Genomic DNA, 17,225 nt, shown 5'->3' with positions numbered 1-17,225 from the left:
ATCTCACTCCAGCTCAGCTGGTTCTAATGAACCTCTTTGCAACTTATCTGTGTGTGCATGCTTTAGTAACATAGCCTATTAAAGGGGGCCAGGCATTTTTAGTCACACTGGACGCATATTATAACATGGTTTATTTAGCTCATATATGCTCTGGATTGGCTTACAGAGGCTTTTTCATAGTTAATGCTTTTCCTAAATGCTACTAAAGCCCTTTAAGACAATGCCTCTGTGAAAACTCTCAAAAAAAATTCTGAATTCATGTCTTAAACCATCACAAAGAGCACTCTGCCATCTAGTTTCACAGAATTCTAATGACTCCATGTGGCTGGAAAGACTGCCTCCTTGGGAGTCAGTTCCTGATTTTCATCTCACTCCTCTGAGCATGGTTGACCCCTTTGCTGTTTCACCTTCATAATTTGCATATTCCTTTCCTGTCATTATTTTTATTTGTGTTTGTCTCTTTCTCTCTAGCTGTATCATAAGCTCCTTAAAGGCAGAGATACTATTTTTAGTGTCCTTCCTACCTGCCCCCACACTCACTCACACTCATACTGGAATCCTAAACTCAGGCTTTGCACTTAGTTGAAGTTGAAGGTTCTAGAAATGAATGAATCATATACAGAATTTGGGTCATTTTCCCCAAGAAATGCATCACCTGTCTTTCCCCACACTGAAGCCCTCAGCCTCTTTTCTGCCCACTCCTACTGGCTCCCTATGGTTTCTCCCCATCTGTCTGCCATTTCCCTCCACCTCTAAAATGCTTTCCAATCTGCTGCAACCGTGGCACCTGCACCATCACTCCCTCTTTTGACTCATTCTTAAGTTGCGTAGTCAGGCTAGTTCGAGTTTAGCACTCTTCCATCTGGAGAACTGGAATCTCCTGTCCTGATAACAGCACCCCCCACCCTCCAACCCATGGTGCTGTCTCCCTCCGCAAAGGAGATGGTTGTCTTGAAATCAAAGGAATCTATGTGCAGTGACCAATTCGCCCCCTAATCTGAAACTGAAGAAAATAGTATGGTCTCTCTCTCTGGGTTCTTTCCTTATATTTTTTTTCTTTGCACATGGCCCAAACGCTGAAGCTATCTCCCATTATTCTTAAACTTAAGTGTTAGCCAGAAATGGATGCTTGTGGAATGTGTACACCCTTATTCTTCATGAAAAAAAAAAAAGTGTTTTTTGTGTTATGTTTTTTATTTTGGTTATTACTTGACAGATGTTCCTGGTGATAGTAATCTTATGTCCTAACTCTGCCTAGCACAGATCTCTGGGTGCTGTCACTAAGCACTATCTTCTCTACTGATCGCATCATCCTCTGCATGGTGGAGGGCAGGGATCATTAGCCCCATTTTATAGATGCACACTCTGTGGCTGGCAGAGAGATCTTGGAATTTCCCTACACTTGCACGGTTTGTAAATGAGTGTGGTGTGCAGAGGTGGAAGTACTGAACCCACCGCTTCCTAAACTTTCCCACTTCCTCAAGCTCTTGTCAGATTTGTCATGTGCAGCACTGGCACAGCCAGTGTTGGTCCCTTGGACATTTGGTCTCCATTTAAGTTGACTCCCCTATTTTTTTTTGGATTTAAACTCTTCTCATTGAATAAATCAGATTTACATTTTAAAGAGAAACCACTCTTTACAGTTGTGTTAGATGCTATAAATCTTTGTAACAATTTCAGCAAGCAGCCAACAGACATATATTGCGCACTGGCTTGTTAGCCCTTCTGCTAGGCACAGGGAGGCTGGCACGGGCTGGGAGATGTGGGGGATGGGGTGGAGAAGGAAGGAAGGCCTGGAATCCAGCCCAAGCGCCACTGAAGGGGGCGCCTTTTTCAAAGTTTAATCTCCCAGAGATGGCTTTTTCTAAATCACACAAATGAGCTGCATAGGAGCTCCAGCCAGGCAGGGACTGCCTCCTTGGGAGTCATTTCCTGATTTTCATCTCACTCCTCTGAGCAGGGTTGACCCCTTTGCTGTTAGGATAGTTTATACTCTAACCTGAGAGTCAAGCCACATACTGAGAAGCAGCTGGGTGGCACTGAAATAAAGACCTTCTAGGGATGTCACCAAGGATGCACACCAAGTGCTAACTGTGGTGGGGGCGGGAGGGGGGGCAGCAATAAAAGAAAAGCAAAGGCGGGAGAGTTGACTGGGCTGAGGAGATCTGGAAAGCTTTGGGGAGAAGAGACAGTGATTTAGAAAGCATGCAGTTCTAGCTCAAAGCAGGGAAGCATAGTCCCATCCCCTGGCAGGGCTCTCCAGGGGAGTCCTAACTAGTTATTGTTCAAGGAGCTTCTAGGCCTTTGGGGGTAGGTGCGCTATAAAATGTTAGCTACCCAGTACAAAGGAGAGGAGAGGGAAGAAAGCAAGAGGCAATAGAAAGGATAAGAGTGTGCTTCTGAGCCACAATAGCTGAGTAGCATGGGTGAGCTGCTGCTAGTTTCTGGACTTCAATATTATAGTAGTACCTACCTACCTCCTAGACTTAGTGTAAGAATTAAATGAGACTATTACCTACAAAGTGCTTAGAACAGGCCTGGCACACAGTAAGTGCTCAATATGTGTTAGCCATTATTATGATCACACAAGCATATAAATATATGCATGTGTGTACTGATATGTACACATATGCACACACAAAATGCCTGTTGTGATCCACAAGTAGTATTAGCACCATAGATTGAGAGTTGTTATATTCTAAGAGACACCATGAAAGGTCAGGGAAAGAGGACTTGACCTTCATGTGTTGCTGTTGTTTTTACAAGGTTTAACACTTTGGGATAACATTTAGAGGAAAATATTACACTGAAAATGATGCTGTTTGGGACTGACCTTGGTTCCGGGGCTCAGGCACTGGAGCACAGTGTCTAAGAAGCCAAGGCCTATTTGGATTCCTCATGTCATGGCATGGAGGCAAAGCTCCTGTTGGTTCCAATCCAAGAGCCAACAGCAGTCTTTTGAGCTAAATCCTTCCCAAGGTGCTTGTGGTTCAGGCCCTGGGGGTCATAGAAGACCAGTTTCATTGCTAAGGGAAATTTCCAGTGGCTCTCCTCACCCTTACAGAATCATCACCTGCTCTGCTCTGCTTTTCCCTAGATTGCAGGGCACGCACAGGCCTATTACATCTAGCTCCAAAATGTAGGAAGTTGAGGCCATCACCCCAAGTTCAAAACAGTGAAGTTAGGACATTGGGGCAAGTTACTTGATCTCTCCACATCTATAAAATAGATATAAAAATAAAATCTTCACTGGACTGTGGAGGCTTAGCTGTAATGAGATAAAGGTTGGCATTCAATACAAGGTAGCCCTTCCAGTTATTAAGAGCTGCAACTACTGTAGTATTGATGCTGCAGGCAGAGGGAAGGGGGTGGCTGCTGCTGAAAGCACACTTGAAACTCACATATACAATAATTCAAGTGACCATACAATTTATTGCCTAAATCCCGGGGCACTTTTGAGAGTAATGGGAGTGATATTAAGAGTGGAGTTGGTACCATAGGACTAAATTGGGATCACCTTGGATAAACCAGTCTATGACTCTCTACCCACCCCCCACTGCTCATCTCCAAGGCCAAGCTATCTGACTACACCTCTTTCTTCAAAACAATAGTTCTTAGTGAAATACTTTTCTCCTTCTTGATGTCTTTTGTCCTTTGAAGGGTATTTATTTTACCATTATGGTTAGCTATCCCTTACTGGGGAATAAACATGTGTTAGCCATTGTACTTGGTACTTTATGGAAGTGAGCTCTAAAATCCTCAACCAATGTGGGATAGATGCTACTTCCATTACACACCTATGGAACCTGAGGCTCAGGGAGGTTACGAGCCTTATAAATGGTATATTGGGGATATACCATGTAGGCTAAAGCCTATGACCTTTACTAGATCAGATGTATAGAGGTGAGCCCACAAGGATTTATGTGGGGCCCTCACTCCCACCCCACACCTGCTGGGCTTACAGTGTGGGTGCCGAGGTGTACACCTTCCTTCCATGTATACATTAATTCCCAAACACTCAGGTCAGAGAAGTGGGCTGAAGGTCATTGGCTGCTCTCTGATTTTCATAGAAATGGGGGCTTCATAAATATAAGTTATTAAACCTGCCCTCGGTTTCTTTGTCAATGGAATCTTGTGCAGTTTTCATAAGAACTAAAGGTTGTATGGCTAAGCTGGCAGAAGATTTTATCCTCATTTTTTTCCATTTTAGTTATTCTCAGAGTGGGGGGTAGAGAGCAGTATCTCTAGACCCGGTGCTCTTTATTGAAAAGCTGTATGGAGATACTTCTTTCAAGGATGCTTATGCCTGTTTCTGCCCTGGTGAGACACATACACTGCCTTACCCACTAAGTGTCTGTTGGCAGAAAACATTAACTCTGAATGTCTGGTTCCATGGGAGCAAAGCTAGGGCTCCCATAAAACTGGAGAATGCTATGCAGAGTTCAGCTGAATTATTTGGGCAACTTTATCATTTGTGGGGCCATACTTTTTAGGAGGATGGTTCCAGTGGTGTAAGAAAATGACTGCTTCTTGAAGCACTGGCCTGAGTGTAAAAGCTCTTTGGCAAGCACATTACTCATCCATCATTAAAGAGCCTGTCACCTCCAGGGTGTTAGTCCAGAAGTAATCCCATTACATTCATCACGTCCTAGCAAATGGAAAGTTTCCTCTGCACCTGCTGGCTGATTCTTAGGATCACTGATAATAGCTTCCATGTACAACTTGGGATCAATAGCAGGCGGGTCACAATGTTTGTCTCAACTAAATTGGGCCTCGGGGGTAGTTTGCATCCAGGGGGTTGGGGGTTTCCAAACTCCTAACAGTGGCATTGATGCCAGTCCTGAGGAATGCGAATACCAGTAAGCTTCCCTCCCCACCCACTTGCAAACATAACAAACTGAAAAAAAAAATCTATTCTGAAATATTCTGTTGAGTAAAAATTCCTTTGAGTTACTTTAACTGGGTTTTATGAGATAAGGGTCCCCTTGTTGTGTTCCGTGTCATGAGGGACTTTCATGAGAAATGGTGGAAGTCAATTCAGGTGAGCACACCTGCTGTGGGGCCAGTCCCCCTCTTCATATCCTTGACAGGTCAAGAAACCATGGAAACATGCAGCCAGCTGTTCCAGATAGCCTCAGCATAAGCAAAGTCTGCCCCAATTCCTGGACTAATGCCTGCAAAATTTGGAAAAAGGGAGTTTTCCCATGTTAGGTAAGAGCATTGTCCTCTTAATCATCAAAGTCTTTCTTCTCACTTCCTGGAATAAATTGCCCCTTTGACCTTCTTTCTGGAAAATACTATTTTTAAGAGTTAGCTTAAGGGGCACCTAACCTCATCTGGGAGAGATTTCCTGTTACATACTCCCATAGGGCCCTGCCTGCTCCCTTTGCTAAACCTATCTCATTTTTACTTAGTAGTTATTTACTCCTTACTACTTATTACTAGTTCAAGGCTTGCCCTCACTACTGAGTGTGAGCCATGCCCGACACCTGGCACAGGTGCCCTCTGAAAGCATGTGGCACTGCACCATGCAGGAGAAGGGTTTGGTCCCCTGGATGTGGAATGCTTCCCTGAGCTGGAGATGCTTCTCTCTCTTAAGAGGAGTTCACTTTCAATTTCAAGGACTGTTCACTTCCGCTTTGCTCCTAACTCCAGGAGAATTAGAAGGAAACTTGAGCAAAATTGTGCCGGCCATTTATATCCCATTATAGTTTATATAGATATTAGTGGCCCAGTGCACGGATTCATGCACATTGAAATTAATTACAAGAAATATTTTTAATATTGCTATTCACCCTTTCTCTATAATAAAAGTGTCAGAGATGAAAGAAAATTAGTAAAATATATATGAAAATAATATATAAATTAATAACAACATGATATAATGACAACAAAGACATGATATAAAAACAACAAAAACTTGCTATAAAAACAATAAAAACATGATATACAAACAACATGGATAAAAACAATGACTGATAAATTGATTAAACTTATTCTAATATCTCCCTGTATACCACATTAAGAGTAAAAACACTTTCAGAGTGCTTGACTAGTGATTTCCATTGTGATGAAGTATTTACAACTTTAATGTCACACGCTCTTCTAACTTGAGAGAAAGCAACATATAACTGACCATGTCCAAAAACGGGTTCAGGTAGGAATATTCCTACTCTGTCTAGAGTTTTTCCTTGTGATTTATTAATAGTCATTGCAAATACTGGCATCACAGAAAATGTCTTCAAATTAATTTAAATGGGATGCCAGTGTCAGATGGGCACAAATCAATTCCTGGAATCAGAACAACCTCTCCTTCCACAGATCCTGTTAATACTTCAGCTTTGATTACGTTAGGTCACAATCTTTTGATAATAAATCTAATACCATCACAAAGACCCCATTTACTATTAAGTTTTCTCGGTAGTGCAATGCTTGCACCTACTTTCAATTTTAATTTATGAAGCGACATTCCCAAAGGAGTAATGCCATTAAGAAATGCGATGGGGCCCTAATTGGTTTGGCTCAGTGGATAGAGCATCGGCCTGCAGACTCAAGGGTCCCAGGTTTGATTATGGTCAAGGGCATGTACCTTGGTTGCGGGCACATATCCAGTAGGGAGTGTGTAGGAGGCAACTGATAGATGTTTCTCTCTCATTGATATTTCTAGCTCTCTGTCCCCCTCCCTTCCTCTCTGTAAAAAATCAATAAAATATATTGAAAAAAATAGGTTTTTTTTTTTAATTTGATGGGAAAATTTTCGTTTTCAGCATCATCTGTTGAATCGATGGAATCATCACTCAAATAGGTGTGAAAATCTCCATTGAGTATGTCCAGAATTTCTTCATTTAATTTATAAACGTGCTCATTTTTTGGACAAAGAATTGCATGTTTAGATGATATACTATTTCCAAAGGTAGCTTCAATAATAGATCTGTTACAAATCATTTCATGGGGGATTTCAATAATATCTATTCTGAGAGCTTTAGATATATATCGCACATGCGAGAGTCAATGTTTATTTTTTAAATTGTCAGTGAACGTCATATGTACTGGTTGGTCAGTTGGTCGGACAGACGGTTGGTCACTTAGCCATATATACTAGGGGCCCAGTGCATGAATTTGTGCACCTTGAAAGGAACTGTGGGTCACGAGGCTGCAGAGGGCACAGGGGTGGGTCTCGGCCCATCCTCCACACTGCTGCCTGGCCCCTCCTGCTGCAGGTCCCGGTCCCCTCTCTCCCTGCAGCCCTGTTCCCACTGCTGCTACTCCCATGCACTGATGGCACCAGCCCCACTCATACCCACTGACAGTGCAGAGCAATTGAGGCTGGTACCAGCAGCAGGTGCGAGTGGCAGCTGCTGCCCCGATCATCCCTCAGGAGCAGGGGGAGGTGAAGAAGCCCTCAGGGGTGATCAGGGCCATCAGCTACTGCTCACACTGCTGATGGCGCTGAGCAATCGGGACCAGAACCGGGCAATCAGGACCAGCGCCGGGAGCCAGCAGTAGATGCAAGCAGCGGCTCCGGCGCTGGCTGTAGGTGCGAGTGGGGCTGGCGCCAGAAGCAGGTGCAAGCACCAGGTGGGACTGTGGCGTGCAAGAGCAAAGAATTTTCAGAAACCACCAGAGGCTCACCCTGATGACAGCAACTGGCACCCTGCCTTGGTCTGGCACCCCTACTCACCTGGTCCACCATCCCACCACAGCTGACACCCACCATGTTCCGCACATGCCCCCTGGTGGTCAGTGCACATCATAATGACTGGTTGTTCAGTTGTTGTTCTGCCATTTGGTCTATTTGCATATTACCCTTTTATTATATAGGACTAGTGGCACGGTGCACAAAATCGTGCACACTAAAAGGGAATTAAAGGAAATATTTTAATATTGCTATTTGCCCTTTCTCTATAATAAAAGTGTCAGAGATTAAAGAAAATTAGTAAAATGTATATGAAAATCTCCCTTCTGTCAGAGTCTGGGACATGCTGCAGGACCCAGAGTCAAGTCCCCACCCATCTGCCGCCACTCCCATGCACTGACGGTGCCAGACCCACTCACACCCACTGAGAGTGAAGAGCAATTGAGGCTGGCGCCAGCAGCAGGTACAAGTGGCAGCTGAGGCCCCCACCTTGGCCAAGTGCCACTCAGACTCAGGTCCTTGCTGATCAGTCATTATGTGACTGTGTCCTGACCAATTTGCATATTATCCTATTATTATTAGATAGCTATGCTTCAAAATCGCAGGAGACCCAGGCCCGGCCAGCCCAACCCCATCAAGCTCCTCCAGGCGGGGGGGCGCAGCCTCAGGTCCCCCAGCCCAGAGCCGGGCGGAGGGCGCAGCCTCAGGTAAGGTCCCCCAGCCCAGTGCCAGGTGGGGGGCACAGTCTCAGGTCCTCCATCAAGCCCCCCTGGGCGGGAGGTGCAGCTTCAGGTTCCCCGGCCTGGTGCTGGGGCGGGGGGGGCACGGCCTGAGGTCCCCCACCTTGGCCAGGCACCACGCAGCCTCAGGTCCTTGCTGATCAGTCATTAGGTGACTGTGTCCTGACCAATTTGCATATTATCCTATTATTATTAGATAGCTATTTTATCTATGTTATCCCAAGGCAGGGATATTTCTATTATCTCCATGTTACTGGCAAGGAAACTGAAGTCTCAGAGTGGTGATGTAACTTGCCCCAAATCTCACAGTATGGGGCAGAGCTGTCAAGTGAATTATCCCCTACTAATGATACAACCTTAATGCCATAAAAACGGTAACGAGAAAAAAGTAGAAAAAATAGAAAAAAACTTTAACAAGGTTGATGATGTCTTACTTCCAAATTCCAACTGGTCACAGATCATTTGAGCCTTTTTCAAAAGTCACTTATTAAGGATTCACCCATTGCCTCTCTGCAAGCTACCCTGCCTTACAGAAATTTTTATTATTTTATTGGAATTCTCATGCCTAGCCAAAATCTCCCATGTTTTCTGTTCTACCCATTCTCTGAGAAGCCATTTCTATGTGCTTGCCTTTCTGCTTGCTTTCTCCAGCTTGGACACCAGTCTCCATATCTAATCTGTGTTTGCTCTTCTGAGTCTCCAAACATATCTCTTTATTACCCCTGAAGCCTCCCCTGTTTACATATCGCAGCTTCAGAGCCCTCCTTGATTGCTGCCTCACTGTCACAGGGTCTTTCCTTGGTGTCTACATCAGACATTCAAGCCACCAACACGTGACTCTCCTATGCAGCCTAATCGCTTGCTTCCACTATATCACCAGAACATCACCTGAGCTGCTTTGGAACTGTTTTCAGAAATCTGTGAAACCTTATTTTTAACATCCTTAGTAAAGTTCTGGTTCAAGAAGGTGGATAAAGCACAGGTGATAGACTTTATTTGTCACCCCCACATCTCCAGAATAGATAGAAAAGATATTTTTTAAATCCACAACTGAACTATAAACCAAGAATGGATGTCCTCCTTGGGCCAGAAATCCTGGAAGTATAAAAACTTGCTGGGACTAAACTGATAAAGGAAACAAATCAGAGTTCAAACAGGCAATAAGAGCATCCCTACAAAGACAGAGCCCCGGAAAGCTCCATACCTGAAGAACATGGATTTATAAGGACAGGAGAGAATCAGGGGCAACAGCAGATTTGGGGAACTGGCTTCAGGAGTTCCTGTATATCTTTCCCCTTACCGAGCAGCAGCTAACATGGGGCTGTGCCCAAAGAAGCCACTAGCCTAGAGAGCTGGAGCTGGAGATCAGTGTACACCCAAGCCCAGAAGCCCAACTGCTAAGATACTCTGATCAGTGATAGTATGTTCCACCGCTTCCTCACTCTTCCTGGAACAGATTGAAGGATAACCTGTAGCAAAATGTCCTGCCTCTTCTCATCCTCCTCCAAAAGATGAACAAACAGAAGCAGCCAGCTGTCCAGGAATTCCAGCCACAAAAGTGAGCACATAAGTAAGACCAAACATTTGTTTAATGCCAACACCACCAAAGAGAGTCACAAACTGTAAGCAAACAGAAGAGTTTGTACCTGAAGGAAAGAGATGTGCTGATCCATCAAAACCAGAGTAGAGCATATGCTGAATTAATAGTCTCAGAGACACCAGCAGATATTACATCCATAAAAAATGAATGGATAATAGACATTAATATTTTTATTTTTGAAATAAAATCTGACTGGAAGAACTTAAAAATAACAGTTGAAGAGCTGGGAGATTCAATCAAGGAATTATATCAGAATGCAGCACAATAAGATAGATGGGAAATGTGAAAAACAGGTAAGAAACATAAAGGATGGACCCATAAGACCCAACATTTGTCTAATTCATATTGTAATAAAACTAGTGAGCATGGAGGGGAGGCAATATTTAAAGATTAGCCAAAAATATCCCAGAACTGAAGAGGACTGCCTGAATTTTCAGAGTACAAAAGTCACACCTAGATATCTCAGTGTGTCCAATTCTGTCATCCACAGACTTGATTGGGGAAGTAGCAAGTGTGGCTGAAAAGATGGATGATCAAACTCAGTTCTTATTGACAACTAGAGGCGCAGTGCATGAAATTTGTGCATGGGAGGGGGGGTCTCTCAGCCCGGCCTGCACCCTCTCCAATCTGGGGCATCCCTCTCGCAATCCAGGACCACAGGCTTCTAACTGCTCACCTGCCTGCTTGCCTGATTGCCCTAACTCCTCTGCCTGCCTGATCACCCCTAACTGCCCTCCCCCGCCAGCCTGATCGCCTCTGCTCTCCCCTGTTGCCTCAGCCCTGGCCACCATGGCTTTGTCCCCAAGAAAGGCAGGACGACCGGAAGATGTCAGGTCAACCTGGTCTGATTAGCATATTACCCTTTTATTAGTATAGATGAGATGTAAGTTAAATAAGATGTAAATTTAAAGTATTTTTGCAAGGCTCAAATTAGTTCTGAAGATGCCTGCTTCTATCTACTATTAGTACCCACATAGGCAGTTTAGCTAACAGAATTTTCTATTTTCTCAAAACTTCCTCTAGTTTCCTTGAATTGGAGGACATGTATGCTACTTTCCTAGCATAGAAATACATGCTCAAACTAAAAGCCAGAGACCAATGCCTCTCCCATATCTTCCCTCAGACTCCCCAACCCTACTTACAGTGCCACCAGTAGATAGTAATGTTTACCAGCATGAATCCAGCTTCTTGAGTGTCATTACCCTCAGCCACCTATTAAATCCTCCTTACTCACTCTGATCTCCAAGCATTTATAAAGTCCCTCCTCTACTCACCATAAAAATCCCAACCACATTTCAAAGCCCAGGTCAAGTCCCACCTTTCATACAAAGCTTTGTTTGGACACATCTCAATGCTAATATTTCTTTGGACTTGTCAACAGTATCATGCTTATTAGTGGGGTTTTTTAAAATTCTATTAGACTACTGGCTTTCAAAGAGCTGAGAGTGCTAAACATTTCTTTTGGGCCCCTAAAGAACCGCTCCAGGCACCTATTAAAATTAAAATATCCCGGGAGGGAGAACAAGTTGAAGGATTAGCCCCAAAGACTATTTTGATGAGGCAATTGCCTCTGACTGGGAAGAAGAAAGTGGGTAGATAGAAAATGTGAGGAAATGATACAGAAAAGGAACTGGGGGTGAGGAGGAGTACTCGAGGCTAATATCAACTGTTCCGCAATTCTGTTCAGGCCACCTCAGCATCTCACATGATAAAGGGTCATAGAACGACTGACCTCCAGGCCACCAAGAGACCACCTTATTCCTCAGAGTACCCAGGAGAGGTAAAGTGACCTACCCAAAGCACACAGTCTACAGTGGCCCCTGAGAACACTGCTACAGTCCAAAGACTGCTTCTTCCAGCACTTCCAGGACTGTTCCTTATTACCTATGCTCTTGTTGTATTGAACTCTATGTGCTAGCTACTCCCATAAGGCCCCAATATGCTTTAACTCATTTCCTACTCACAGTTACCAAGTCAAGAAACACTATTATGGCCCTGGCCAGTGTGGTTCAGTTGGTTGGGGGTCGTCCCCTGTACCAAGAGGTTGCTAGTTTAATTCCCGGTCAGGACACATACCTAGGTTGCAGGCTCGATCCCCCTGAGGGAATGTGCAGGAGGCAGCCCATTGATGTTCTGCTCTCACATAGATTTTTCTCTTTCTCTCCCTCTCCCTTGCTCTCTCTCTGAAAATCAATCATATAACAAAAACACTATTATGTTCCCCATTTTTCTGATGAAGAAACTGAAGTAGAGCTGTAGCAATGCATGCACGGGAAGGGATGCAGAAGCCCCTTTGAGTTTCCCCTCAGTCCTCTTCTCAGTCTCCCTCAGCCTGCAATGCCTTTCCCTTCCCTTGATACCTTGTAAAATAATGCCTCTCCTTCAAGGACTGCTCATTATGTTAACAGACTGGAACCAGGCCGGAAGTGGGTCTGTCTCAGGCTGGCCGGTAGTGTGAGGATTCTAGACTTCGTGCAGGAAAGATTTCACAGCATGACTCCAGGTGATTTTGAGAGTATGTCTATTAAAGCTTGGGACAGTGAAACAGGAAGGCCTAGGATAGAAGAAGCAACGGGAGAGGGACTAGGCAGGGCTGCTTTGGCTCTAGAAATGTCATAGGAAAGAAATGAGCCTAGGTGGCTCTGCTTTGGCTCACAGGGAAGACAGAGAAAAGGGGCCTTGGGGGAAAGGTTCAGGGGTTATCCTGGGATAAGCTGCTGCTGCCCATTACTCCCCTGCTTGCAAATCTGCAGGGGACCCTTAGAGTTTAGGAGATGCATGCCTAAGAGGGAAGAAAGGTGTGGGTGTGCTCCTGGGTGGGATGGCGTGTCCTGGGTCTTTTGTCTTAAAGGTTGGGAGTTTAGGGGCTTTATGCTGATGTGCCCAAATGAGATTTATTCCCTTAACTTCATCTGTCTTGGGTGCGGTTGGCACAAATGGCACTAACTAGATTTCTGCTATCTCCCTGAGTAGGGTGATTTAAGCTACTTAGCCTCTAGTTGAGGAGAAGTGTAAACCATTTGCTCTTAAGTGTCCTTGGTTTAGGGAAGACAGGATCTTGTGATTTATTAGATGGCTGTAAACTGCTTGGCCCTTTAACTATCTGCCTCAGTTTCCCTATCCCACTTGTCCTGGCTTACTAGCCTGTCTCAAGCCATACCCAACTTTCCCAGGATAATTTTCTCCTCTCTTCCCATGGTTGTTTTATGTCTCTAGCTGAACACTTACAATTTGACATATTAATAGTAATATGGGTGGCTTTGTCTTGTCCAGATTAACTCCTTAAGGGCAACAACCTCATTCTGTTCATTGCTATATTGCTAGAGCCTGAAATAGTGGCTAGGACATTGAAGATGTTCATTTTGGGAGTGAACACAGAGGTCTGCACATGTATGTACTTTCAATGAAATGGGACCCTCCATGGCAGAAGCCCAGAGATCCTGTGAGCCTTAATGCCCACTAAGGGCTAAAGTGTGGCCATGGAGAGTGTCAGTGTAAGGTAAGCCACAGATGGGACTTCAGGTTATCAGGCATGCCCCTTACTCCCCCTTTAAATATTTCTCATTGGTTCCATTGGCTGCATAATCTATCACCTTATTAAATCTTCACCCATATTCAGGGTCCAGGTGAAATGTAAAATGCCCAAAGAAAATTCCATTCACTTATAACCTGGACACCGTACTTCACCGATCACTGAAGGTGGTTTTGGTATAGAAAGAGCCTCTGGGGCATTGGGAATCCGATGTGGAGGATAAAGAAAGGAACGTAACCCAAATTGTTCATTTAAAGTGGGTGGATGGGTCTTAGGGGATCCAGAACCCAGAATTATATTCAAAGCATTGCACTTGGTTCCCGAGTGTATCTCTCCAGGGTGCTGTTCCATGGCTTTCATTAAATTCTTAGTATTGGTCCAAGGCTCTAGAGCAGTGATTCTCAACCTTTCTCATGCCGCGACCCTTTAATACAGTTCCTCATGTTGTGGTGACCCCAACCATAAAATTATTTTCGTTGCTACTTCATAACTGTAATTTTGCTACTGTTAATAAATCATAATGTAAATGTCTGTGTTTTCCGATGGTCTTAGGTTCTACAGTCGCGACCCACAGGTTGAGAACTGCTAGCAGGGTCACCTAAGACCATCGGAAAACACAGATATTTAAATTACAATTTATTAACAGTAGCAAAATTACAGTTATGAAGTAGCAATGAAAATAATTTTATGTTGGGGTCACCACAACATGAGGAACTATATTAAAGGGTCGCAGCATTAGAAAGGTAGAGAACCACTGCTCTAGAGAGAATGAGAAGAGCTTGAGAAAATGGCCAAAGCTGGCCGTTTGCACCCATGTTCCTTGCTATACCAGGTTAGCTCTGGAACATGGGCCCACAGGCACCCCTGGCTTGCCTACGGCACTGGGTGTAGGAAGAGACAATGGATGAAGATGAAGCAGGGCAAAAGTACTGGGGAGTTTCTGGAGGGAAAGATAAGATAAAGGGTAAGAATGTTGGACATCAGACACAGAGCTAGAGGAGGTCATATGGCCCAATCCCCTTGTTTTATAGATAAAGGAGGTCCAGAGAGGTTAAGTAAGCCTAGCACTTGGGGTCAGCCATTGGCTGCCTTGCCAGAGATTGGCCTTGCTCTAGGCCATCTCTGTGGCCTCACAGCTTGTTCATTAAACAACAGATAAGCTCACCAGAAAAGGGCAGAAATGCTGCTCTTATCTAACTGTTTGGGTGGTGGCTAGGGGCTGCTGCATTGCTGAAAGCTGGCATTTGGAATCACAGAATAAGGAAACATTCCTCTGGGATTATGTGAATGCGTCATTCTTTAATGACCCCAGTCCTTAAAAAAAAAACTTAACCTGCTAACCCTGTTCACTTGCCAACATTTACTGAGCATTTACAAGTTCCACGAACTCATGGTAGCCTCCATAGGGGCCACTGATCAATGAGATGTCTTTGCCTTTGAGGAATTTATGGTGTGGTAATGATGAAGACATCTGATTGCAGAGGCAGCTGGGTGTGTTCCCTACAGGGCTGGTTTGTTATAGCCCTTACAAGATGAAAGTGAGCCAAAAACAAGGCCTCTTGGGATCTCAGCATGATAAATCTTGGACAACAAGGCTAAGGAATAGCTCTGGATCTTACCACAAGAAAGCCGGTTAGTGGCCTCTCTGGCTGGTGGCATCAGGGATGCCCTAAGCAGCCCCACTTGGGGACCTGTCGTTGTTTCCAGTGTCACAGAGTCATGCCATTCCATGTGCCACGGAGACCGTAAGCCTGAGGAACGACAGCAAGCAGCACTGGTGCATAACTCTGAAACTTTAATCCATACCTCAGTGTCCTGAGGTTGAATTCACTTGTCAGCCAGGGCTCAGGAGGCTTGGGAAATGAATGAGGTCACATGGCTGGTAAGCCACAAGCTGAGACTTGAACTCAGGCCCTGGCCCCAAATCCTACTCCTGTGACACTGTTACTTCTGCCTTTTCCCTCAGGTTAAAAGCCAAAATAGGACTGAAAAATCCTTCTGTCTTATCTGTTTTGCAGTAAGACAACATGTTAGGTCTTGGAAAATTGAATTGAAAGTAAAGGGGTGGGAGCTCTTCCCAAAAGTGTCCAGAGGTGACCTCTGAAAATGGCTCGCTATTCACTTGACCTAGAAAACCCCACAAAACCATGGAAATCAAGAGGTTCAAATCTTCATGTTCACTTTACGAACACTCATGAAACTTCCCAGGACATCAAGGGTATGCATATTCAAAAAGCCACCAAGTATGGGAAGGATGTCACTTTACAGAAGCAATGTGTGCCATTCTGTCATTACAATGAAGTTGGTAGGTGTGCCCAGGCCAAACAGTGGGGCTGGACACAAGGTTGGCGGCCCAAAAAGAGTGCTGATTTTTTGCTGCGCATGCTTCAAAATGCAGAGAGCAATGCTGACTTAAGGGTTTAGATGTTGATTCTCTGGTCATTGAGCACATCCAGCTGAACAAAGCTCCTAAGATTCAGCATAGAACTTACAGAGCTCATAGGTGGGTTAATCCACCCATGAGCTCTCCCTGCCACACTGAGATGATTGTTACTGAAAAAGAGCAGACTGTCCCTAAACCAGAAGAGGAGTTTGCACAGAAGAAAAAGATATCCCAGAAGATACTAAAGAAACAAAAACTTAAAGCCCAGGAGTAAATTCAACAGAGTAAAAAAAAAAAAGTGAAGGGGTGGGAAATCTCTTAGAGAAATGACTGTTGCTATAGGAATGATACCCAGCCTTGCCCTTTCTGCCTCCTCCACAAGACAGGCTCAGTGTGGGTGTCATGCAGTCCCTACACAACAGCATCTGAGGGCCCCCTGGTAGAACTCTGGTCCCACAATCTTCTGTACCCCCACCCCTTGACTCATGTCCTGAAAGGCCTTAAGTGATCAAGGTCTAGAAGGCTTTTCATTGATGATGTGTTTTATACTTTAAAGCAAACTCTCATTGGAGAAGATACCAAATACCACTGGAAGACAATGGATTAGGTATCTGAGGGACAAGAAGGCACCCTCAAAGGGGCAAAAATGAAAGCTTTTACGGGCCAGCCAGGCCTGCTGGTGGCTGGCCAGTAAGCTATTGCAACGAAAGAAGTTCCATAAAATGCATTGAAGTAGTGAGACCTCAAAGATGAGTACAAAAGCCCCAGCCCTGCCTGATGCCCAAGAGCTCTGGGTCTGCATGCTCATGTGAAATGTGGGTTTTGGAAGCTTGTACATTTATCTGTGAGGGTAACTTGCCTTTTATGCACTGTCAATAGTCTTCCCTATGTGGTTGGAATGCTAGTGGCTGAGGTCACCTAGTGGTGCCTCGAAGAGAAGTCCACACCAACCACACAATGTTTATCCATCCAGATTTCCTTTTTTGAGTCCTATATGTCACCTGCTTCAGAATAAGAAAATTCCAGTGACTCAGTTGGACGCTTTCCAGGAAAAATGACTAGAACCTCCAGTGACAGGACTCCAGTGCCAGAGCATGGAAATCAGATCTCAGAATGTGCACAAGGGTAAACTTTTCCCACTTTTAAGTGACCACTGAAAGTGATCTTACTTGTCTGGACCTCATGTAGTTGGTTCATTTTTCAAGGAAGAGAACTATACTACTAGAATAACTTGAAGTGTCTTTCAACCTCTGGTAAGCCATGTTTCCTTGGTGTAGCAGTTCATGGGCAGCTCTGCCTGTCATCCTTTAGAGTCCTGGTACATAACACCTTCC

At 44.5% G+C, this 17,225-nt stretch overlaps 1 pseudogene across 1 annotated transcript; it reads left to right on the top strand.

Moving 5' to 3' along the window:
- Positions 1–15,614: 15,614 nt before the first annotated feature.
- Positions 15,615–16,165, top strand: LOC307097806 (large ribosomal subunit protein uL22-like; annotated as a pseudogene). The gene has a single exon. The product of its transcript is annotated as a large ribosomal subunit protein uL22-like (transcript).
- The last annotated feature ends 1,060 nt before the right edge of the window (positions 16,166–17,225 follow it).

This window comes from Cnephaeus nilssonii (genome assembly GCF_951640355.1).
Source record: "Cnephaeus nilssonii genome assembly, chromosome: 4".
In the NCBI taxonomy this organism is placed as follows: Eukaryota; Metazoa; Chordata; class Mammalia; order Chiroptera; family Vespertilionidae; genus Cnephaeus; species Cnephaeus nilssonii.
This window is presented reverse-complemented; position numbering and strand designations above follow the sequence as displayed.